Here is a 26472-nt window from a genome sequence, read left to right as displayed (position 1 = left end):
GCCTTAGGCCGTTAGTTTAAAGGTTGGTGATTTCAGCCCACCCAGAGATGCTATCTTTCCATTTATAGTGATGTGGAAAGACCTTCCTGGATTTACCGTAAGCTCGCTTTTGACCTGCTTTGTTTCCTATTGTCACATGTGATTGGTGTGTTGTACAACATGAAAGATGACAAGTTCCTATACCTGCTGCTATACTATACCTAAATGGCTGTCAATGGTCTCTGATATTATGTTACTCAATAGCTTGATCATTCTGTGGTCTCCATGGAACATATCATTTATTCATATTAATCCGGCAAGTATGACAATGTAAATGATGTCAATCTGGCATGAAAACCCTTAGCATATAAATGTATTTCGCTTGAAGGACAATGTTGGTCCAGTATGTGTGTGTTTGTGTGAATATGTGTGCCTATACGCCATGAAAGTGACTCGCCATTACATCATTCTTCCAGGGTCAGTCCCCTAATTATTTTGAATGGGCTTGGCGATCATATATTACATTTGTGAAAACGCAGTTGTTTAAGATATATATTTATCAAATTATATTCGTGATTGTGGCTGAATTTACTCCTGCCAGATGCCTTTTTATATAATGTTTCGCTGACGAACATTGTGCTACATTTTTGCCCTTTTAAGGCTATTCAAAAAGCTAACAAACGTTAGAAAACTACATGGCTTCTTCCTTGAAAATGTTGCGGCACTTTCGATGCACTTTGACACAACCATTGGAACAAAGTGTTGTTGTTTCGTAAACTCCATGTACAGTTGGATGAGATCACGGATGGCCAGCGATCAAGTGTCAGGGTCAGACACACAACAAGTCTCTGTGGCGCAATTGGTTAGCGCGTTAGACTGTTAATCTAAAGGTTGGTGGTTCGAGCCCACCCAGGCACGAGAGTTTTCAGTTTGTTGTGCTCCATGATGCGGATGTGACATCCTGGACCTGTAATGAGATTCCCTGTTACTTTGTCCTGCTGAGGGTCAATGCCAACACAAGCCTCTCTAGTGCAATCAGTTAGTGTGTTTGACAATCTATCTAAAGATTGGTGCTTCGACACCACCCATGGATGACATTTTTCAGATTGTAGCGATGTGAAACTTCCTGACTTGTAGTGAGCTTCCATGAGACTTTGGCCTGCTGAGGGTGAATATAATCACAAGTCTCTGTGGCGCAATTGGTTAGCGCCTTAGGCCGTTAGTTTAAAGGTTGGTGATTTCAGCCCACCCAGAGATGCTATCTTTCCATTTATAGTGATGTGGAAAGACCTTCCTGGATTTACCGTAAGCTCGCTTTTGACCTGCTTTGTTTCCTATTGTCACATGTGATTGGTGTGTTGTACAACATGAAAGATGACAAGTTCCTATACCTGCTGCTATACTATACCTAAATGGCTGTCAATGGTCTCTGATATTATGTTACTCAATAGCTTGATCATTCTGTGGTCTCCATGGAACATATAATTTATTCATATTAATCCGGCAAGTATGACAATGTAAATGATGTCAATCTGGCATGAAAACCCTTAGCATATAAATGTATTTCGCTTGAAGGACAATGTTGGTCCAGTATGTGTGTGTTTGTGTGAATATGTGTGCCTATACGCCATGAAAGTGACTCGCCATTACATCATTCTTCCAGGGTCAGTCCCCTAATTATTTTGAATGGGCTTGGCGATCATATATTACATTTGTGAAAACGCAGTTGTTTAAGATATATATTTATCAAATTATATTCGTGATTGTGGCTGAATTTACTCCTGCCAGATGCCTTTTTATATAATGTTGCGCTGACGAACATTGTGCTACATTTTTGCCCTTTTAAGGCTATTCAAAAAGCTAACAAACGTTAGAAAACTACATGGCTTCTTCCTTGAAAATGTTGCGGCACTTTCGATGCACGTTGACACAACCATTGGAACAAAGTGTTGTTGTATCGTAAACTCCATGTACAGTTGGATGAGATCACGGATGGCCAGCGATCAAGTGTCAGGGTCAGACACACAACAAGTCTCTGTGGCGCAATTGGTTAGCGCGTTAGACTGTTAATCTAAAGGTTGGTGGTTCGAGCCCACCCAGGGACGAGAGTTTTCAGTTTGTTGTGCTCCATGATGCGGATGTGACATCCTGGACCTGTAATGAGATTCCCTGTTACTTTGTCCTGCTGAGGGTCAATGCCAACACAAGCCTCTCTAGTGCAGTCAGTTATTGTGTTTGACAATCTATCTAAAGATTGGTGCTTCGACACCACCCATGGATGACATTCTTCAGATTGTAGCAATGTGAAACTTCCTGACTTGTAGTGAGCTTCCATGAGACTTTGTCCTGCTGAGGGTAAATATAATCACAAGTCTCTGTGGCGCAATTGGTTAGCGCCTTAGGCTGTTAGTTTAAAGGTTGGTGATTTGAGCCCACCCAGAGATGCTATCTTTCCATTTATAGTGATGTGGAAAGACCTTCCTGGATTTACAGTAAGCTCGCTTTTGACCTGCTTTGTTTCCTATTGTCACATGTGATTGGTGTGTTGTTGAACATGAAAGATGACAAGTTCCTATACCTGCTGCTATACTATACCTAAATGGCTGTCACTGGTCTTTGATCTTCTGTTACTCAATAGCTTGATCATTCTGTGGTCTCCATGGAACATATCATTTATTCATATTAATCCGGCAAGTATGACAATGTAAATGATGTCAATCTGGCATGAAAACCCTTAGCATTTAAATGTATTTCGCTTGAAGGACATTGTTGATCCAGTATGTGTGTGTTTGTGTGAATATGTGTGCCTATACGCCATGAAAGTGACTCGCCATTACATCATTCTTCCAGGGTCATTCCCCTAATTATTTTGAATGGGCTTGGCGATCATATATTACATTCGTGAAAACGCAGTTGTTTAAGATATATATTTATCAAATTATATTCGTGATTGTGGCTGAATTTACTCCTGCCAGATGCCTTTTTATATAATGTTGCGCTGACGAACATTGTGCTACATTTTTGCCCTTTTAAGGCCATTCAAAAAGCTAACAAACGTTAGAAAACTACAGGGCTACTTCCTTGAAAATGTTGCGGCACTTTCGATGCACGTTGACACAACCATTGGAACAAAGTGTTGTTGTTTCGTAAACTCCATGTACAGTTGGATGAGATCACGGATGGCCAGCGATCAAGTGTCAGGGTCAGAAGCACAACAAGTCTCTGTGGCGCAGTTGGTTAGCGCGTTAGACTGTTAATCTAAAGGTTGGTGGTTCGAGCCCACCCAGGGACGAGAGTTTTCAGTTTGTTGTGCTCCATGATGCGGATGTGACATCCCGGACCTGTAATGAGATTACCTGTTACTTTGTCCTGCTGAAGGTCAATGCCAACACAAGTCTCTCTAGTGCAGTCAGTTAGTGTGTTTGACAATCTATCTAAAGATTGGTGCTTCGACACCACCCATGGATGACATTTTTCAGATTGTAGCGATGTGAAACTTCCTGACTTGTAGTGAGCTTCCATGAGACTTTGGCCTGCTGAGGGTGAATATAATCACAAGTCTCTGTGGCGCAATTGGTTAGCGCCTTAGGCCGTTAGTTTAAAGGTTGGTGATTTCAGCCCACCCAGAGTTGCTATCTTTCCATTTATAGTGATGTGGAAAGACCTTCCTGGATTTACAGTAAGCTCGCTTTTGACCTGCTTTGTTTCCTATTGTCACATGTGATTGGTGTGTTGTTGAACATGAAAGATGACAAGTTCCTATACCTGCTGCTATACTATACCTAAATGGCTGTCAATGGTCTCTGATATTATGTTACTCAATAGCTTGATCATTCTGTGGTCTCCGTGGAACATATAATTTATTCATATTAATCCGGCAAGTATGACAATGTAAATGATGTCAATCTGGCATGAAAACCCTTAGCATATAAATGTATTTCGCTTGAAGGACAATGTTGGTCCAGTATGTGTGTGTTTGTGTGAATATGTGTGCCTATACGCCATGAAAGTGACTCGCCATTACATCATTCTTCCAGGGTCAGTCCCCTAATTATTTTGAATGGGCTTGGCGATCATATATTACATTTGTGAAAACGCAGTTGTTTAAGATATATATTTATCAAATTATATTCGTGATTGTGGCTGAATTTACTCCTGCCAGATGCCTTTTTATATAATGTTGCGCTGACGAACATTGTGCTACATTTTTGCCCTTTTAAGGCTATTCAAAAAGCTAACAAACGTTAGAAAACTACATGGCTTCTTCCTTGAAAATGTTGCGGCACTTTCGATGCACGTTGACACAACCATTGGAACAAAGTGTTGTTGTTTCGTAAACTCCATGTACAGTTGGATGAGATCACGGATGGCCAGCGATCAAGTGTCAGGGTCAGACACACAACAAGTCTCTGTGGCGCAATTGGTTAGCGCGTTAGACTGTTAATCTAAAGGTTGGTGGTTCGAGCCCACCCAGGGACGAGAGTTTTCAGTTTGTTGTGCTCCATGATGCGGATGTGACATCCTGGACCTGTAATGAGATTCCCTGTTACTTTGTCCTGCTGAGGGTCAATGCCAACACAAGCCTCTGTAGTGCAGTCAGTTATTGTGTTCGACAATCTATCTAAAGATTGGTGCTTCGACACCACCCATGGATGACATTCTTCAGATTGTAGCAATGTGAAACTTCCTGACTTGTAGTGAGCTTCCATGAGACTTTGTCCTGCTGAGGGTCAATATAATCACAAGTCTCTGTGGCGCAATTGGTTAGCGCCTTAGGCTGTTAGTTTAAAGGTTGGTGATTTGAGCCCACCCAGAGATGCTATCTTTCCATTTATACTGATGTGGAAAGACCTTCCTGGATTTACAGTAAGCTCGCTTTTGACCTGCTTTGTTTCCTATTGTCACATGTGATTGGTGTGTTGTTGAACATGAAAGATGACAAGTTCCTATACCTGCTGCTATACTATACCTAAATGGCTGTCAATGGTCTCTGATCTTCTGTTACTCAATAGCTTGATCATTCTGTGGTCTCCATGGAACATATCATTTATTCATATTAATCTGGCTAGTATGACAATGTAAATGATGTCAAACTGGCATGAAAACCCATAGCATTTAAATGTATCTCGCTTGAAGGACAATGTTGGTCCAGTATGTCTGTGTTTGTGTGAATATGTGTGCCTATACGCCATGAAAGTGACTCGCCATTACATCATTCTTCCGGGGTCAGTCCACTAATTATTTTGAATGGGCTTGGCGATCATATATTACATTTGTGAAAACGCAGTTGTTTAAGATATATGTTTTTTAAATTATGTTTGTTATTGTGGCTGAATTTACTCCTGCCAGATGCCTTTTTATATAATGTTGTGCTGACGAACATTGTGCTACATTTTTGCCCTTTTAAGGCCATTCAAAAAGCTAACAAACGTTAGAAAACTACAGGGCTACTTCCTTGAAAATGTTGCGGCACTTTCGATGCACGTTGACACAACCATTGGAACAAAGTGTTGTTGTTTCGTAAACTCCATGTACAGTTGGATGAGATCACGGATGGCCAGCGATCAAGTGTCAGGGTCAGACGCACAACAAGTCTCTGTGGCGCAGTAGGTTAGCGCGTTAGACTGTTAATCTAAAGGTTGGTGGTTCGAGCCCACCCAGGGACGAGAGTTTTCAGTTTGTTGTGCTCCATGATGCGGATGTGACATCCTGGACCCTGTTACTTTGTCCTGCTGAGGGTCAATGCCAACACAAGCCTCTCTATTGCAATCAGTTAGTGTGTTTGACAATCTATCTAAAGATTGGTGCTTCGACACCACCCATGGATGACATTTTTCAGATTGTAGCGATGTGAAACTTCCTGACTTGTAGTGAGCTTCCATGAGACTTTGGCCTGCTGAGGGTGAATATATTCACAAGTCTCTGTGGCGCAATTGGTTAGCGCCTTAGGCCGTTAGTTTAAAGGTTGGTGATTTCAGCCCACCCAGAGATGCTATCTTTCCATTTATACTGATGTGGAAAGACCTTCCTGGATTTACAGTAAGCTCGCTTTTGACCTGCTTTGTTTCCTATTGTCACATGTGATTGGTGTGTTGTTGAACATGAAAGATGACAAGTTCCTATACCTGCTGCTATACTATACCTAAAAGGCTGTCAATGGTCTCTGATCTTCTCTTACTCAATAGCTTGATCATTCTGTGGTCTCCATGGAACATATCATTTATTCATATTAATCCGGCAAGTATGACAATGTAAATTATGTCAATCTGGCATGAAAACCCTTAGCATTTAAATGTATTTCGCTTGAAGGACAATGTTGGTCCAGTATGTGTGTATTTGTGTGAATATGTGTGCCTATACGCCATGAAAGTGACTCGCCATTACATCATTCTTCCAGGGTCAGTCCCCTAATTATTCTGAATGGGCTTGGCGATCATATATTACATTCGTGAAAACGCAGTTGTTTAAGATATATATTTATCAAATTATAGTCGTGATTGTGGCTGAATTTACTCCTGCCAGATGCCTTTTTATATAATGTTGCGCTGACGAACATTGTGCTACATTTTTGCCCTTTTAAGGCTATTCAAAAAGCTAACAAACGTTAGAAAACTACATGGCTTCTTCCTTGAAAATGTTGCGGCACTTTCGATGCACATTGACACAACCATTGGAACAAAGTGTTGTTGTTTCGTAAACTCCATGTACAGTTGGATGAGATCACGGATGGCCAGCGATCAAGTGTCAGGGTCAGACACACAGCAAGTCTCTGTGGTGCAATTGGTTAGCGCGTTAGACTGTTAATCTAAAGGTTGGTGGTTCGAGCCCACCCAGGGACGAGAGTTTTCAGTTTGTTGTGCTCCATGATGCGGATGTGACATCCTGGACCCTGTTACTTTGTCCTGCTGAGGGTCAATGCCAACAGTTAGTGTGTTTGACAATCTATCTAAAGATTGGTGCTTCGACACCACCCATGGATGACATTTTTCAGATTGTAGCGATGTGAAACTTCCTGACTTGTAGTGAGCTTCCATGAGACTTTGGCCTGCTGAGGGTGAATATAATCAAAAGTCTCTGTGGCGCAATTGGTTAGCGCCTTAGGCTGTTAGTTTAAAGGTTGGTGATTTCAGCCCACCCAGAGATGCTATCTTTCCATTTATAGTGATGTGGAAAGACCTTCCTGGATTTACCGTAAACTCGCTTTTGACCTGCTTTGTTTCCTATTGTCACATGTGATTGGTGTGTTGTTGAACATGAAAGATGACAAGTTCCTTTACCTGCTGCTATACTATACCTAAATGGCTTTCAATGGTCTCTGATATTATGTTACTCAATAGCTTGATCATTCTGTGGTCTCCATGGAACATATCATTTATTCATATTAATCCGGCAAGTATGACAATGTAAATGATGTCAATCTGGCATGAAAACCCTTAGCATTTAAATGTATTTCGCTTGAAGGACAATGTTGGTCCAGTATGTGTGTGTTTGTGTGAATATGTGTGCCTATACGCCATGAAAGTGACTCGCCATTACATCATTCTTCCAGGGTCAGTCCCCTAATTATTTTGAATGGGCTTGGCGATCATATATTACATTCGTGAAAACGCAGTTGTTTAAGATATATATTTATCAAATTATATTTGTGATTATGGCCAAATTTACTCCTGCCAGATGCCTTTTTATATAATGTTGTGCTGACGAACATTGTGCTACATTTTTGCCCTTTTAAGGCCATTCAAAAAGCTAACAAACGTTAGAAAACTACAGGGCTACTTCCTTGAAAATGTTGCGGCACTTTCGATGCATGTTGACACAACCATTGGAACAAAGTGTTGTTGTCTCGTAAACTCCATGTACAGTTGGATGAGATCACGGATGGCCAGCGATCAAGTGTCAGGGTCAGACACACAACAAGTCTCTGTGGCTCAATTGGTTGGCGCGTTAGACTGTTAATCTAAAGGTTGGTGGTTCGAGCCCACCCAGGGACGAGAGTTTTCAGTTTGTTGTGCTCCATGATGCGGATGTGACATCCTGGACCCTGTTACTTTGTCCTGCTGAGGGTCAATGCCAACACAACCCTCTCTAGTGCAATCAGTTAGTGTGTTTGACAATCTATCTAAAGATTGGTGCTTCGACACCACCCATGGATGACATTTTTCAGATTGTAGCGATGTGAAACTTCCTGACTTGTAGTGAGCTTCCATGAGACTTTGGCCTGCTGAGGGTGAATATAATCAAAAGTCTCTGTGGCGCAATTGGTTAGCGCCTTAGGCTGTTAGTTTAAAGGTTGGTGATTTCAGCCCACCCAGAGATGCTATCTTTCCATTTATAGTGATGTGGAAAGACCTTCCTGGATTTACCGTAAACTCGCTTTTGACCTGCTTTGTTTCCTATTGTCACATGTGATTGGTGTGTTGTTGAACATGAAAGATGACAAGTTCCTATACCTGCTGCTATACTATACCTAAATGGCTTTCAATGGTCTCTGATATTATGTTACTCAATAGCTTGATCATTCTGTGGTCTCCATGGAACATATCATTTATTCATATTAATCCGGCAAGTATGACAATGTAAATGATGTCAATCTGGCATGAAAACCCTTAGCATTTAAATGTATTTCGCTTGAAGGACAATGTTGGTCCAGTATGTGTGTGTTTGTGTGAATATGTGTGCCTATACGCCATGAAAGTGACTCGCCATTACATCATTCTTCCAGGGTCAGTCCCCTAATTATTTTGAATGGGCTTGGCGATCATATATTACATTCGTGAAAACGCAGTTGTTTAAGATATATATTTATCAAATTATATTCGTGATTGTGGCTGAATTTACTCCTGCCAGATGCCTTTTTATATAATGTTGCGCTGACGATCATTGTGCTACATTTTTGCCCTTTTAAGGCCATTCAAAAAGCTAACAAACGTTAGAAAACTACATGGCTACTTCCTTGAAAATGTTGCGGCACTTTCGATGCACGTTGACACAACCATTGGAACAAAGTGTTGTTGTTTCGTAAACTCCATGTACAGTTGGATGAGATCACGGATGGCCAGCGATCAAGTGTCAGGGTCAGACACACAACAAGTCTCTGTGGCTCAATTGGTTGTCGTGTTAGACTGTTAATCTAAAGGTTGGTTGTTTCGAGCCCACCCAGGGACGAGATTTTTCAGTTTGTTGTGCTCCATGATGCAGATGTGACATCCTGGACCCTGTTACTTTGTCCTGCTGAGGGTCAATGCCAACACAATCCTCTCTAGTGCAATCAGTTAGTGTGTTTGACAATCTATCTAAAGATTGGTGCTTCGACACCACCCATGGATGACATTTTTCAGATGGTAGCGATGTGAAACTTCCTGACTTGTAGTGAGCTTCCATGAGACTTTGGCCTGCTGAGGGTGAATATAATCACAAGTCTCTGTGGCGCAATTGGTTAGCGCCTTAGGCTGTTGGTTTAAAGGTTGGTGATTTGAGCCCACCCAGAGATGCTATCTTTCCATTTATAGTGATGTGGAAAGACCTTCCTGGATTTACAGTAAGCTCGCTTTTGACCTGCTTTGTTTCCTATTGTCACATATGATTGGTGTGTTGTTGAACATGAAAGATGACAAGTTCCTATACCTGCTGCTATACTATACCTAAATGGCTTTCAATGGTCTCTGATATTATGTTACTCAATAGCTTGATCATTCTGTGGTCTCAATGGAACATATCATTTATTCATATTAATCCGGCAAGTATGACAATGTAAATGATGTCAATCTGGCATGAAAACCCTTAGCATTTAAATGTATTTCGCTTGAAGGACAATGTTGGTCCAGTATGTGTGTGTTTGTGTGAATATCTGTGCCTATACGCCATGAAAGTGACTCGCCATTACATCATTCTTCTAGGGTCAGTCCCCTAATTATTTTGAATGGGCTTGGCGATCATATATTAAATTCATGAAAACACAGTTGTTTAAGATATATATTTATCAAATTATATTTGTGATTGTGGCTGAATTTACTCCTGCCAGATGCCTTTTTATATAATGTTGTGCTGACGAACATTGTGCTACATTTTTGCCCTTTTAAGGCCATTCAAAAAGCTAACAAACGTTAGAAAACTACAGGGCTACTTCCTTGAAAATGTTGCGGCACTTTCGATGCACGTTGACCCAACCATTCGAACAAAGTGTTGTTGTTTCGTAAACTCCATGTACAGTTGGATGAGATCGCGGATGGCCAGCGATCAAGTGTCAGGGTCAGACACACAACAAGTCTCTGTGGGGCAATTGGTTAGCGCTTTAGACTGTTAATCTAAAGGGTGGTGGTTCGATCCCACCCAGGAACGAGAGTTTTCAATTTGTTGTGCTCCATGATGCGGATGTGACATCATGGACCTGTAATGAGATTCCCTGTTACTTTGTCCTGCTGAGGGTCAATGCCAACACAATCCTCTCTAGTGCAATCAGTTAGTGTGTTTGACAATCTATCTAAAGATTGGTGCTTCGACACCACCCATGGATGACATTTTTCAGATTGTAGCGATGTGAAACTTCCTGACTTGTAGTGAGCTTCCATGAGACTTTGGCCTGCTGAGGGTCAATATAATCACAAGTCTCTGTGGCGCAATTGGTTAGCGCCTTAGGCCGTTAGTTTAAACATTGGTAATATGAGCCCACCCAGAGATGCTATCTTTCCATTTATAGTGATGTGGAAAGACCTTCCTGGATTTACCGTAAACTCGCTTTTGACCTGCTTTGTTTCCTATTGTCACATGTGATTGGTGTGTTGTTGAACATGAAAGATGACAAGTTCCTTTACCTGCTGCTATACTATACCTAAATGGCTTTCAATGGTCTCTGATATTATGTTACTCAATAGCTTGATCATTCTGTGGTCTCCATGGAACATATCATTTATTCATATTAATCCGGCAAGTATGACAATGTAAATGATGTCAATCTGGCATGAAAACCCTTAGCATTTAAATGTATTTCGCTTGAAGGACAATGTTGGTCCAGTATGTGTGTGTTTGTGTGAATATGTGTGCCTATACGCCATGAAAGTGACTCGCCATTACATCATTCTTCCAGGGTCAGTCCCCTAATTATTTTGAATGGGCTTGGCGATCATATATTACATTCGTGAAAACGCAGTTGTTTAAGATATATATTTATCAAATTATATTTGTGATTATGGCCAAATTTACTCCTGCCAGATGCCTTTTTATATAATGTTGTGCTGATGAACATTGTGCTACATTTTTGCCCTTTTAAGGCCATTCAAAAAGCTAACAAACGTTAGAAAACTACAGGGCTACTTCCTTGAAAATGTTGCGGCACTTTCGATGCATGTTGACACAACCATTGGAACAAAGTGTTGTTGTCTCGTAAACTCCATGTACAGTTGGATGAGATCACGGATGGCCAGCGATCAAGTGTCAGGGTCAGACACACAACAAGTCTCTGTGGCTCAATTGGTTGGCGCGTTAGACTGTTAATCTAAAGGTTGGTGGTTCGAGCCCACCCAGGGACGAGAGTTTTCAGTTTGTTGTGCTCCATGATGCGGATGTGACATCCTGGACCCTGTTACTTTGTCCTGCTGAGGGTCAATGCCAACACAACCCTCTCTAGTGCAATCAGTTAGTGTGTTTGACAATCTATCTAAAGATTGGTGCTTCGACACCACCCATGGATGACATTTTTCAGATTGTAGCGATGTGAAACTTCCTGACTTGTAGTGAGCTTCCATGAGACTTTGGCCTGCTGAGGGTGAATATAATCAAAAGTCTCTGTGGCGCAATTGGTTAGCGCCTTAGGCTGTTAGTTTAAAGGTTGGTGATTTCAGCCCACCCAGAGATGCTATCTTTCCATTTATAGTGATGTGGAAAGACCTTCCTGGATTTACCGTAAACTCGCTTTTGACCTGCTTTGTTTCCTATTGTCACATGTGATTGGTGTGTTGTTGAACATGAAAGATGACAAGTTCCTATACCTGCTGCTATACTATACCTAAATGGCTTTCAATGGTCTCTGATATTATGTTACTCAATAGCTTGATCATTCTGTGGTCTCCATGGAACATATCATTTATTCATATTAATCCGGCAAGTATGACAATGTAAATGATGTCAATCTGGCATGAAAACCCTTAGCATTTAAATGTATTTCGCTTGAAGGACAATGTTGGTCCAGTATGTGTGTGTTTGTGTGAATATGTGTGCCTATACGCCATGAAAGTGACTCGCCATTACATCATTCTTCCAGGGTCAGTCCCCTAATTATTTTGAATGGGCTTGGCGATCATATATTACATTCGTGAAAACGCAGTTGTTTAAGATATATATTTATCAAATTATATTCGTGATTGTGGCTGAATTTACTCCTGCCAGATGCCTTTTTATATAATGTTGCGCTGACGATCATTGTGCTACATTTTTGCCCTTTTAAGGCCATTCAAAAAGCTAACAAACGTTAGAAAACTACATGGCTACTTCCTTGAAAATGTTGCGGCACTTTCGATGCACGTTGACACAACCATTGGAACAAAGTGTTGTTGTTTCGTAAACTCCATGTACAGTTGGATGAGATCACGGATGGCCAGCGATCAAGTGTCAGGGTCAGACACACAACAAGTCTCTGTGGCTCAATTGGTTGTCGTGTTAGACTGTTAATCTAAAGGTTGGTTGTTTCGAGCCCACCCAGGGACGAGATTTTTCAGTTTGTTGTGCTCCATGATGCAGATGTGACATCCTGGACCCTGTTACTTTGTCCTGCTGAGGGTCAATGCCAACACAATCCTCTCTAGTGCAATCAGTTAGTGTGTTTGACAATCTATCTAAAGATTGGTGCTTCGACACCACCCATGGATGACATTTTTCAGATGGTAGCGATGTGAAACTTCCTGACTTGTAGTGAGCTTCCATGAGACTTTGGCCTGCTGAGGGTGAATATAATCACAAGTCTCTGTGGCGCAATTGGTTAGCGCCTTAGGCTGTTGGTTTAAAGGTTGGTGATTTGAGCCCACCCAGAGATGCTATCTTTCCATTTATAGTGATGTGGAAAGACCTTCCTGGATTTACAGTAAGCTCGCTTTTGACCTGCTTTGTTTCCTATTGTCACATATGATTGGTGTGTTGTTGAACATGAAAGATGACAAGTTCCTATACCTGCTGCTATACTATACCTAAATGGCTTTCAATGGTCTCTGATATTATGTTACTCAATAGCTTGATCATTCTGTGGTCTCAATGGAACATATCATTTATTCATATTAATCCGGCAAGTATGACAATGTAAATGATGTCAATCTGCCATGAAAACCCTTAGCATTTAAATGTATTTCGCTTGAAGGACAATGTTGGTCCAGTATGTGTGTGTTTGTGTGAATATATGTGCCTATACGCCATGAAAGTGACTCGCCATTACATCATTCTTCTAGGGTCAGTCCCCTAATTATTTTGAATGGGCTTGGCGATCATATATTAAATTCATGAAAACACAGTTGTTTAAGATATATATTTATCAAATTATATTTGTGATTGTGGCTGAATTTACTCCTGCCAGATGCCTTTTTATATAATGTTGTGCTGACGAACATTGTGCTACATTTTTGCCCTTTTAAGGCCATTCAAAAAGCTAACAAACGTTAGAAAACTACAGGGCTACTTCCTTGAAAATGTTGCGGCACTTTCGATGCACGTTGACCCAACCATTCGAACAAAGTGTTGTTGTTTCGTAAACTCCATGTACAGTTGGATGAGATCGCGGATGGCCAGCGATCAAGTGTCAGGGTCAGACACACAACAAGTCTCTGTGGGGCAATTGGTTAGCGCTTTAGACTGTTAATCTAAAGGGTGGTGGTTCGATCCCACCCAGGGACGAGAGTTTTCAATTTGTTGTGCTCCATGATGCGGATGTGACATCATGGACCTGTAATGAGATTCCCTGTTACTTTGTCCTGCTGAGGGTCAATGCCAACACAATCCTCTCTAGTGCAATCAGTTAGTGTGTTTGACAATCTATCTAAAGATTGGTGCTTCGACACCACCCATGGATGACATTTTTCAGATTGTAGCGATGTGAAACTTCCTGACTTGTAGTGAGCTTCCATGAGACTTTGGCCTGCTGAGGGTCAATATAATCACAAGTCTCTGTGGCGCAATTGGTTAGCGCCTTAGGCCGTTAGTTTAAACATTGGTAATATGAGCCCACCCAGAGATGCTATCTTTCCATTTATAGTGATGTGGAAAGACCTTCCTGGATTTACAGTAAGCTCGCTTTTGACCTGCTTTGTTTCCTATTGTCACATGTGATTGGTGTGTTGTTGAACATGAAACATGACAAGTTCCTCTACCTGCTGCTATACTATACCTAAATGGCTGTCAATGGTCTCTGATATTATGTAACTCAATAGCATGATCATTCTGTGGTCTCCATGGAACATATCATTTATTCATATTAATCCGGCAAGTATGACAATGTAATTTATGTCAATCTGTCATGAAAACCCTTAGCATTTAAATGTATTTCGCTTGAAGGACAATGTTGGTCCAGTATGTGTGTGTTTGTGTGAATATGTGTGCCTATACGCCATGAAAGTGACTCGCCATTACATCATTCTTCTAGGATCAGTCCCCTAATTATTTTGAATGGGCTTGGCGATCATATATTAAATTCATGAAAACACAGTTGTTTAAGATATATATTTATCAAATTATATTTGTGATTGTGGCTGAATTTACTCCTGCCAGATGCCTTTTTATATAATGTTGCGCTGACGAACATTGTGCTACATTTTTGCCCTTTTAAGGCCATTCAAAAAGCTAACAAACGTTAGAAAACTACAGGGCTACTTCCTTGAAAATGTTGCGGCACTTTCGATGCACGTTGACACAACCATTGGAACAAAGTGTTGTTGTTTCATAAACTCCATGTACAGTTGGATGAGATCACGGATGGCCAGCGATCAAGTGTCAGGGTCAGACACACAACATGTCTCTGTGGCGCAATTGGTTAGTGCGTTAGACTGTTAATCTAAAGGTTGGTGGTTCGAGCCCACCCAGAGATGCTATCTTTCCATTTATAGTGATGTGGAAAGACCTTCCTGGATTTACAGTAAGCTCGCTTTTGACCTGCTTTGTTTCCTATTGTCACATGTGATTGGTGTGTTGTTGAACATGAAACATGACAAGTTCCTATACCTGCTGCTATACTATACCTAAATGGCTGTCAATGGTCTCTGATCTTCTGTTACTCAATAGCTTGATCATTCTGTGGTCTCCATGGAACATATCATTTATTCATATTAATCCGGCAAGTATGACAATGTAAATGATGTCAATCTGGCATGAAAGCCCTTAGCATTTAAATGTATTTCGCTTGAAGGACAATGTTGGTCCAGTATGTGCGTGTTTGTGTGAATATGTGTGCCTATACGCCATGAAAGTGACTCGCCATTACATCATTCTTCCAGGGTCAGTCCCCTAATTATTTTGAATGGGCTTGGCGATCATATATTACATTCGTGAAAACGCAGTTGTTTAAGATATATATTTATCAAATTATATTCGTGATTGTGGCTGAATTTACTCCTGCCAGATGCCTTTTTATATAATGTTGCGCTGACGAACATTGTGCTACATTTTTGCCCTTTTAAGGCTATTCAAAAAGCTAACAAACGTTAGAAAACTACATGGCTTCTTCCTTGAAAATGTTGCGGCACTTTCGATGCACATTGACACAACCATTGGAACAAAGTGTTGTTGTTTCGTAAACTCCATGTACAGTTGGATGAGATCACGGATGGCCAGCGATCAAGTGTCAGGGTCAGACACACAACAAGTCTCTGTGGTGCAATTGGTTAGCGCGTTAGACTGTTAATCTAAAGGTTGGTGGTTCGAGCCCACCCAGGGACGAGAGTTTTCAGTTTGTTGTGCTCCATGATGCGGATGTGACATCCTGGACCTGTAATGAGATTCCCTGTTACTTTGTCCTGCTGAGGGTCAATGCCAACACAAGCCTCTCTAGTGCAGTCAGTTAGTGTGTTTGACAATCTATCTAAAGATTAGTGCTTCGACACCACCCATGGATGACATTCTTCAGATTGTAGCAATGTGAAACTTCCTGACTTGTAGTGAGCTTCCATGAGACTTTGTCCTGCTGAGGGTTAATATAATCACAAGTCTCTTTGGCGCAATTGGTTAGCACCTTAGGCTGTTAGTTTAAAGGTTGGTGATTTGAGCCCACCCAGAGATGCTATCTTTCCATTTATAGTGATGTGGAAAGACCTTCCTGGATTTACAGTAAACTGGCTTTTGACCTGCTTTGTTTCCTATTGTCACATGTGATTGGTGTGTTGTTGAACATGAAACATGACAAGTTCCTATACCTGCTGCTATACTATACCTAAATGGCTTTCAATGGTCTCTGATATTATGTTACTCAATAGCTTGATCATTCTGTGGTCTCCATGGAACATATCATTTATTCATATTAATCCGGCAAGTATGACAATGTAAATGATGTCAATCTGGCATGAAAACCCTTAGCATTTAAATGTATTTCGCTTGAAGGACAATGTTGGTCCAGTATGTGTGTGTTTGTGTGAATATGTGTGCCTATACGCCATGAAAGTGACTCGCCATTACATCATTCTTCCAGGGTCAGTCCCCTAATTATTTTGAATGGGCTTGGCGATCATATATTACATTCGTGAAAACGCAGTTGTTTAAGATATATATTTATCAAATTATATTCGTGATTGTGGCTGAATTTACTCCTGCCAGATGCCTTTTTATATAATGTTGCGCTGACGATCATTGTGCTACATTTTTGCCCTTTTAAGGCTATTCAAAAAGCTAACAAACGTTAGAAAACTACAGGGCTACTTCCTTGAAAATGTTGCGGCACTTTCGATGCACGTTGACACAACCATTGGAACAAAGTGTTGTTGTTTCGTAAACTCCATGTACAGTTGGATGAGATCACGGATGGCCAGCGATCAAGTGTCAGGGTCAGACACACAACAAGTCTCTGTGGCTCAATTGGTTGTCGTGTTAGACTGTTAATCTAAAGGTTGGTTGTTTCGAGCCCACCCAGGGACGAGATTTTTCAGTTTGTTGTGCTCCATGATGCAGATGTGACATCCTGGACCCTGTTACTTTGTCCTGCTGAGGGTCAATGCCAACAGTTAGTGTGTTTGACAATCTATCTAAAGATTGGTGCTTCGACACCACCCATGGATGACATTTTTCAGATTGTAGCGATGTGAAACTTCCTGACTTGTAGTGAGCTTCCATGAGACTTTGGCCTGCTGAGGGTGAATATAATCAAAAGTCTCTGTGGCGCAATTGGTTAGCGCCTTAGGCTGTTAGTTTAAAGGTTGGTGATTTCAGCCCACCCAGAGATGCTATCTTTCCATTTATAGTGATGTGGAAAGACCTTCCTGGATTTACCGTAAACTCGCTTTTGACCTGCTTTGTTTCCTATTGTCACATGTGATTGGTGTGTTGTTGAACATGAAAGATGACAAGTTCCTATACCTGCTGCTATACTATACCTAAATGGCTTTCAATGGTCTCTGATATTATGTTACTCAATAGCTTGATCATTCTGTGGTCTCCATGGAACATATCATTTATTCATATTAATCCGGCAAGTATGACAATGTAAATGATGTCAATCTGGCATGAAAACCCTTAGCATTTAAATGTATTTCGCTTGAAGGACAATGTTGGTCCAGTATGTGTGTGTTTGTGTGAATATGTGTGCCTATACGCCATGAAAGTGACTCGCCATTACATCATTCTTCCAGGGTCAGTCCCCTAATTATTTTGAATGGGCTTGGCGATCATATATTACATTCGTGAAAACGCAGTTGTTTAAGATATATATTTATCAAATTATATTTGTGATTATGGCCAAATTTACTCCTGCCAGATGCCTTTTTATATAATGTTGTGCTGACGAACATTGTGCTACATTTTTGCCCTTTTAAGGCCATTCAAAAAGCTAACAAACGTTAGAAAACTACAGGGCTACTTCCTTGAAAATGTTGCGGCACTTTCGATGCATGTTGACACAACCATTGGAACAAAGTGTTGTTGTCTCGTAAACTCCATGTACAGTTGGATGAGATCACGGATGGCCAGCGATCAAGTGTCAGGGTCAGACACACAACAAGTCTCTGTGGCTCAATTGGTTGGCGCGTTAGACTGTTAATCTAAAGGTTGGTGGTTCGAGCCCACCCAGGGACGAGAGTATTCAGTTTGTTGAGCTCCATGATGCGGATGTGACATCCTGGACCCTGTTACTTTGTCCTGCTGAGGGTCAATGCCAACACAAGCCTCTCTAGTGCAGTCAGTTAGTGTGTTTGACAATCTATCTAAAGATTGGTGCTTCGACACCACCCATGGATGACATTCTTCAGATTGTAGCAATGTGAAACTTCCTGACTTGTAGTGAGCTTCCATGAGACTTTGTCCTGCTGAGGGTCAATATAATCACAAGTCTCTGTGGCGCAATTGGTTAGCGCCTTAGGCTGTTAGTTTAAAGGTTGGTGATTTGAGCCCACCCAGAGATGCTATCTTTCCATTTATAGTGATGTGGAAAGACCTTCCTGGATTTACAGTAAGCTCGCTTTTGACCTGCTTTGTTTCCTATTGTCACATGTGATTGGTGTGTTGTTGAACATGAAAGATGACAAGTTCCTATACCTGCTGCTATACTATACCTAAATGGCTGTCAATGGTCTCTGATCTTCTGTTACTCAATAGCTTGATCATTCTGTGGTCTCCATGGAACATATCATTTATTCATATTAATCTGGCTAGTATGACAATGTAAATGATGTCAAACTGGCATGAAAACCCATAGCATTTAAATGTATCTCGCTTGAAGGACAATGTTGGTCCAGTATGTCTGTGTTTGTGTGAATATGTGTGCCTATACGCCATGAAAGTGACTCGCCATTACATCATTCTTCCGGGGTCAGTCCACTAATTATTTTGAATGGGCTTGGCGATCATATATTACATTTGTGAAAACGCAGTTGTTTAAGATATATGTTTTTTAAATTATGTTTGTTATTGTGGCTGAATTTACTCCTGCCAGATGCCTTTTTATATAATGTTGTGCTGACGAACATTGTGCTACATTTTTGCCCTTTTAAGGCCATTCAAAAAGCTAACAAACGTTAGAAAACTACAGGGCTACTTCCTTGAAAATGTTGCGGCACTTTCGATGCACGTTGACACAACCATTGGAACAAAGTGTTGTTGTTTCGTAAACTCCATGTACAGTTGGATGAGATCACGGATGGCCAGCGATCAAGTGTCAGGGTCAGTCACACATCAAGTCTCTGTGGCGCACTTGGTTAGAGAGTTAGACTGTTAATCTAAAGGTTGGTGGTTTGAGCCCACCCAGGGACGAGACTTTTCACTTTGTTGTGCTCCATGATGCGGATGTGACATCCTGGACCTGTAATGAGATTCCCTGTTACTTTGTCCTGCTCAGGGTCAATGCCAACACAAGCCTCTCTAGTGCAATCAGTTAGTGTGTTTGACAATCTATCTAAAGATTGGTGCTTCGACACCACCCATGGATGACATTTTTCAGATTGTAGCGATGTGAAACTTCCTGACTTGTAGTGAGCTTCCATGAGACTTTGGCCTGCTGAGGGTGAATATAATCACAAGTCTCTGTGGCGCAATTGGTTAGCGCCTTAGGCCGTTAGTTTAAAAGTTGGTGATTTCAGCCCACCCAGAGTTGCTATCTTTCCATTTATAGTGATGTGGAAAGACCTTCCTGGATTTACAGTAAGCTCGCTTTTGACCTGCTTTGTTTCCTATTGTCACATGTGATTGGTGTGTTGTTGAACATGAAAGATGACAAGTTCCTATACCTGCTGCTATACTATACCTAAATGGCTGTCAATGGTCTCTGATCTTCTGTTACTCAATAGCTTGATCATTCTGTGGTCTCCATGGAACATATCATTTATTCATATTAATCTGGCTAGTATGACAATGTAAATGATGTCAAACTGGCATGAAAACCCATAGCATTTAAATGTATCTCGCTTGAAGGACAATGTTGGTCCAGTATGTCTGTGTTTGTGTGAATATGTGTGCCTATACGCCATGAAAGTGACTCGCCATTACATCATTCTTCCGGGGTCAGTCCACTAATTATTTTGAATGGGCTTGGCGATCATATATTACATTTGTGAAAACGCAGTTGTTTAAGATATATATTTATCAAATTATATTCGTGATTGTGGCTGAATTTACTCCTGCCAGATGCCTTTTTATATAATGTTGCGCTGACGAACATTGTGCTACATTTTTGCCCTTTTAAGGCTATTCAAAAAGCTAACAAACGTTAGAAAACTACATGGCTTCTTCCTTGAAAATGTTGCGGCACTTTCGATGCACGTTGACACAACCATTGGAACAAAGTGTTGTTGTTTCGTAAACTCCATGTACAGTTGGATGAGATCACGGATGGCCAGCGATCAAGTGTCAGGGTCAGACACACAACAAGTCTCTGTGGCGCAATTGGTTAGCGCGTTAGACTGTTAATCTAAAGGTTGGTGGTTCGAGCCCACCCAGGGACGAGAGTTTTCAGTTTGTTGTGCTCCATGATGCGGATGTGACATCCTGGACCTGTAATGAGATTCCCTGTTACTTTGTCCTGCTGAGGGTCAATGCCAACACAAGCCTCTCTAGTGCAGTCAGTTATTGTGTTTGACAATCTATCTAAAGATTGGTGCTTCGACACCACCCATGGATGACATTCTTCAGATTGTAGCAATGTGAAACTTCCTGACTTGTAGTGAGCTTCCATGAGACTTTGTCCTGCTCAGGGTCAATATAATCACAAGTCTCTGTGGCGCAATTGGTTAGCGCCTTAGGCCGTTATTTTAAAGGTTGGTGATTTCAGCCCACCCAGAGATGCTATCTTTCCATTTATAGTGATGTGGAAAGACCTTCCTGGATTTACAGTAAGCTCGCTTTTGACCTGCTTTGTTTCCTATTGTCACATGTGATTGGTGTGTTGTTGAACATGAAAGATGACAAGTTCCTATACCTGCTGCTATACTATACCTAAATGGCTGTCACTGGTCTTTGATCTTCTGTTACTCAATAGCTTGATCATTCTGTGGTCTCCATGGAACATATCATTTATTCATATTAATCCGGCAAGTATGACAATGTAAATGATGTCAATCTGGCATGAAAACCCTTAGCATTTAAATGTATTTCGCTTGAAGGACAATGTTGATCCAGTATGTGTGTGTTTGTGTGAATATGTGTGCCTATACGCCATGAAAGTGACTCGCCATTACATCATTCTTCCAGGGTCAGTCCCCTAATTATTTTGAATGGGCTTGGCGATCATATATTACATTCGTGAAAACGCAGTTGTTTAAGATATATATTTATCAAATTATATTCGTGATTGTGGCTGAATTTACTCCTGCCAGATGCCTTTTTATATAATGTTGCGCTGACGAACATTGTGCTACATTTTTGCCCTTTTAAGGCCATTCAAAAAGCTAACAAACGTTAGAAAACTACAGGGCTACTTCCTTGAAAATGTTGCGGCACTTTCGATGCACGTTGACACAACCATTGGAACAAAGTGTTGTTGTTTCGTAAACTCCATGTACAGTTGGATGAGATCACGGATGGCCAGCGATCAAGTGTCAGGGTCAGAAGCACAACAAGTCTCTGTGGCGCAGTTGGTTAGCGCGTTAGACTGTTAATCTAAAGGTTGGTGGTTCGAGCCCACCCAGGGATGAGAGTTTTCAGTTTGTTGTGCTCCATGATGCGGATGTGACATCCTGGACCTGTAATGAGATTACCTGTTACTTTGTCCTGCTGAGGGTCAATGCCAACACAAGCCTCTCTAGTGCAGTCAGTTAGTGTGTTTGACAATCTATCTAAAGATTGGTGCTTCGACACCACCCATGGATGACATTCTTCAGATTGTAGCAATGTGAAACTTCCTGACTTGTAGTGAGCTTCCATGAGACTTTGTCCTGCTGAGGGTCAATATAATCACAAGTCTCTGTGGCGCAATTGGTTAGCGCCTTAGGCTGTTAGTTTAAAGGTTGGTGATTTGAGCCCACCCAGAGATGCTATCTTTCCATTTATAGTGATGTGGAAAGACCTTCCTGGATTTACAGTAAGCTCGCTTTTGACCTGCTTTGTTTCCTATTGTCACATGTGATTGGTGTGTTGTTGAACATGAAAGATGACAAGTTCCTATACCTGCTGCTATACTATACCTAAATGGCTGTCAATGGTCTCTGATCTTCTGTTACTCAATAGCTTGATCATTCTGTGGTCTCCATGGAACATATCATTTATTCATATTAATCTGGCTAGTATGACAATGTAAATGATGTCAAACTGGCATGAAAACCCATAGCATTTAAATGTATCTCGCTTGAAGGACAATGTTGGTCCAGTATGTCTGTGTTTGTGTGAATATGTGTGCCTATACGCCATGAAAGTGACTCGCCATTACATCATTCTTCCGGGGTCAGTCCACTAATTATTTTGAATGGGCTTGGCGATCATATATTACATTTGTGAAAACGCAGTTGTTTAAGATATATGTTTTTTAAATTATGTTTGTTATTGTGGCTGAATTTACTCCTGCCAGATGCCTTTTTATATAATGTTGTGCTGACGAACATTGTGCTACATTTTTGCCCTTTTAAGGCCATTCAAAAAGCTAACAAACGTTAGAAAACTACAGGGCTACTTCCTTGAAAATGTTGCGGCACTTTCGATGCACGTTGACACAACCATTGGAACAAAGTGTTGTTGTTTCGTAAACTCCATGTACAGTTGGATGAGATCACGGATGGCCAGCGATCAAGTGTCAGGGTCAGTCACACATCAAGTCTCTGTGGCGCACTTGGTTAGAGAGTTAGACTGTTAATCTAAAGGTTGGTGGTTTGAGCCCACCCAGGGACGAGACTTTTCACTTTGTTGTGCTCCATGATGCGGATGTGACATCCTGGACCTGTAATGAGATTCCCTGTTACTTTGTCCTGCTGAGGGTCAATGCCAACACAAGCCTCTCTAGTGCAGTCAGTTAGTGTGTTTGACAATCTATCTAAAGATTAGTGCTTCGACACCACCCATGGATGACATTCTTCAGATTGTAGCAATGTGAAACTTCCTGACTTGTAGTGAGCTTCCATGAGACTTTGTCCTGCTGAGGGTTAATATAATCACAAGTCTCTTTGGCGCAATTGGTTAGCACCTTAGGCTGTTAGTTTAAAGGTTGGTGATTTGAGCCCACCCAGAGATGCTATCTTTCCATTTATAGTGATGTGGAAAGACCTTCCTGGATTTACAGTAAACTGGCTTTTGACCTGCTTTGTTTCCTATTGTCACATGTGATTGGTGTGTTGTTGAACATGAAACATGACAAGTTCCTATACCTGCTGCTATACTATACCTAAATGGCTTTCAATGGTCTCTGATATTATGTTACTCAATAGCTTGATCATTCTGTGGTCTCCATGGAACATATCATTTATTCATATTAATCCGGCAAGTATGACAATGTAAATGATGTCAATCTGGCATGAAAACCCTTAGCATTTAAATGTATTTCGCTTGAAGGACAATGTTGGTCCAGTATGTGTGTGTTTGTGTGAATATGTGTGCCTATACGCCATGAAAGTGACTCGCCATTACATCATTCTTCCAGGGTCAGTCCCCTAATTATTTTGAATGGGCTTGGCGATCATATATTACATTCGTGAAAACGCAGTTGTTTAAGATATATATTTATCAAATTATATTCGTGATTGTGGCTGAATTTACTCCTGCCAGATGCCTTTTTATATAATGTTGCGCTGACGATCATTGTGCTACATTTTTGCCCTTTTAAGGCTATTCAAAAAGCTAACAAACGTTAGAAAACTACAGGGCTACTTCCTTGAAAATGTTGCGGCACTTTCGATGCACGTTGACACAACCATTGGAACAAAGTGTTGTTGTTTCGTAAACTCCATGTACAGTTGGATGAGATCACGGATGGCCAGCGATCAAGTGTCAGGGTCAGACACACAACAAGTCTCTGTGGCTCAATTGGTTGTCGTGTTAGACTGTTAATCTAAAGGTTGGTTGTTTCGAGCCCACCCAGGGACGAGATTTTTCAGTTTGTTGTGCTCCATGATGCAGATGTGACATCCTGGACCCTGTTACTTTGTCCTGCTGAGGGTCAATGCCAACAGTTAGTGTGTTTGACAATCTATCTAAAGATTGGTGCTTCGACACCACCCATGGATGACATTTTTCAGATTGTAGCGATGTGAAACTTCCTGACTTGTAGTGAGCTTCCATGAGACTTTGGCCTGCTGAGGGTGAATATAATCAAAAGTCTCTGTGGCGCAATTGGTTAGCGCCTTAGGCTGTTAGTTTAAAGGTTGGTGATTTCAGCCCACCCAGAGATGCTATCTTTCCATTTATAGTGATGTGGAAAGACCTTCCTGGATTTACCGTAAACTCGCTTTTGACCTGCTTTGTTTCCTATTGTCACATGTGATTGGTGTGTTGTTGAACATGAAAGATGACAAGTTCCTTTACCTGCTGCTATACTATACCTAAATGGCTTTCAATGGTCTCTGATATTATGTTACTCAATAGCTTGATCATTCTGTGGTCTCCATGGAACATATCATTTATTCATATTAATCCGGCAAGTATGACAATGTAAATGATGTCAATCTGGCATGAAAACCCTTAGCATTTAAATGTATTTCGCTTGAAGGACAATGTTGGTCCAGTATGTGTGTGTTTGTGTGAATATGTGTGCCTATACGCCATGAAAGTGACTCGCCATTACATCATTCTTCCAGGGTCAGTCCCCTAATTATTTTGAATGGGCTTGGCGATCATATATTACATTCGTGAAAACGCAGTTGTTTAAGATATATATTTATCAAATTATATTTGTGATTATGGCCAAATTTACTCCTGCCAGATGCCTTTTTATATAATGTTGTGCTGACGAACATTGTGCTACATTTTTGCCCTTTTAAGGCCATTCAAAAAGCTAACAAACGTTAGAAAACTACAGGGCTACTTCCTTGAAAATGTTGCGGCACTTTCGATGCATGTTGACACAACCATTGGAACAAAGTGTTGTTGTCTCGTAAACTCCATGTACAGTTGGATGAGATCACGGATGGCCAGCGATCAAGTGTCAGGGTCAGACACACAACAAGTCTCTGTGGCTCAATTGGTTGGCGCGTTAGACTGTTAATCTAAAGGTTGGTGGTTCGAGCCCACCCAGGGACGAGAGTATTCAGTTTGTTGAGCTCCATGATGCGGATGTGACATCCTGGACCCTTTTACTTTGTCCTGCTGAGGGTCAATGCCAACACAACCCTCTCTAGTGCAATCAGTTAGTGTGTTTGACAATCTATCTAAAGATTGGTGCTTCGACACCACCCATGGATGACATTTTTCAGATTGTAGCGATGTGAAACTTCCTGACTTGTAGTGAGCTTCCATGAGACTTTGGCCTGCTGAGGGTGAATATAATCAAAAGTCTCTGTGGCGCAATTGGTTAGCGCCTTAGGCTGTTAGTTTAAAGGTTGGTGATTTCAGCCCACCCAGAGATGCTATCTTTCCATTTATAGTGATGTGGAAAGACCTTCCTGGATTTACCGTAAACTCGCTTTTGACCTGCTTTGTTTCCTATTGTCACATGTGATTGGTGTGTTGTTGAACATGAAAGATGACAAGTTCCTATACCTGCTGCTGTACTATACCTAAATGGCTTTCAATGGTCTCTGATATTATGTTACTCAATAGCTTGATCATTCTGTGGTCTCCATGGAACATATCATTTATTCATATTAATCCGGCAAGTATGACAATGTAAATGATGTCAATCTGGCATGAAAACCCTTAGCATTTAAATGTATTTCGCTTGAAGGACAATGTTGGTCCAGTATGTGTGTGTTTGTGTGAATATGTGTGCCTATACGCCATGAAAGTGACTCGCCATTACATCATTCTTCCAGGGTCAGTCCCCTAATTATTTTGAATGGGCTTGGCGATCATATATTACATTCGTGAAAACGCAGTTGTTTAAGATATATATTTATCAAATTATATTCGTGATTGTGGCTGAATTTACTCCTGCCAGATGCCTTTTTATATAATGTTGCGCTGACGATCATTGTGCTACATTTTTGCCCTTTTAAGGCCATTCAAAAAGCTAACAAACGTTAGAAAACTACATGGCTACTTCCTTGAAAATGTTGCGGCACTTTCGATGCACGTTGACACAACCATTGGAACAAAGTGTTGTTGTTTCGTAAACTCCATGTACAGTTGGATGAGATCACGGATGGCCAGCGATCAAGTGTCAGGGTCAGAAGCACAACAAGTCTCTGTGGCGCAGTTGGTTAGCGCGTTAGACTGTTAATCTAAAGGTTGGTGGTTCGAGCCCACCCAGGGACG

At 41.1% G+C, this 26472-nt stretch overlaps 9 non-coding genes across 9 annotated transcripts; all 9 read left to right on the top strand.

The window, feature by feature from the left end:
* Positions 1–2010: 2010 nt before the first annotated feature.
* trnan-guu (transfer RNA asparagine (anticodon GUU)) lies at positions 2011–2084 on the top strand. Its single transcript has one exon. It is a non-coding gene; the product is annotated as a tRNA-Asn (tRNA).
* Positions 2085–3197: 1113 nt separating this feature from the next.
* Positions 3198–3271, top strand: trnan-guu (transfer RNA asparagine (anticodon GUU)). The gene has a single exon. It is a non-coding gene; the product is annotated as a tRNA-Asn (tRNA).
* Positions 3272–4384: 1113 nt separating this feature from the next.
* Positions 4385–4458, top strand: trnan-guu (transfer RNA asparagine (anticodon GUU)). Its single transcript has one exon. It is a non-coding gene; the product is annotated as a tRNA-Asn (tRNA).
* A 1113-nt stretch (positions 4459–5571) lies between these two features.
* Positions 5572–5645, top strand: trnan-guu (transfer RNA asparagine (anticodon GUU)). Its single transcript has one exon. It is a non-coding gene; the product is annotated as a tRNA-Asn (tRNA).
* Positions 5646–6744: 1099 nt separating this feature from the next.
* On the top strand, positions 6745–6818 carry trnan-guu (transfer RNA asparagine (anticodon GUU)). Its single transcript has one exon. It is a non-coding gene; the product is annotated as a tRNA-Asn (tRNA).
* Positions 6819–15811: 8993 nt separating this feature from the next.
* trnan-guu (transfer RNA asparagine (anticodon GUU)) lies at positions 15812–15885 on the top strand. The gene has a single exon. It is a non-coding gene; the product is annotated as a tRNA-Asn (tRNA).
* Positions 15886–20511: 4626 nt separating this feature from the next.
* trnan-guu (transfer RNA asparagine (anticodon GUU)) lies at positions 20512–20585 on the top strand. The gene has a single exon. It is a non-coding gene; the product is annotated as a tRNA-Asn (tRNA).
* Positions 20586–21698: 1113 nt separating this feature from the next.
* Positions 21699–21772, top strand: trnan-guu (transfer RNA asparagine (anticodon GUU)). The gene has a single exon. It is a non-coding gene; the product is annotated as a tRNA-Asn (tRNA).
* Positions 21773–26398: 4626 nt separating this feature from the next.
* On the top strand, positions 26399–26472 carry trnan-guu (transfer RNA asparagine (anticodon GUU)). The gene has a single exon. It is a non-coding gene; the product is annotated as a tRNA-Asn (tRNA).

Source organism: Salmo salar, chromosome 07 (genome assembly GCF_965601325.2).
Source record: "Salmo salar chromosome 07, fSalSal1, whole genome shotgun sequence".
Lineage (NCBI taxonomy): Eukaryota > Metazoa > Chordata > Actinopteri > Salmoniformes > Salmonidae > Salmo > Salmo salar.
The sequence above is the reverse complement of the archived record's forward strand: the minus strand, read 5'-3'. Positions and strand labels throughout refer to the sequence as shown.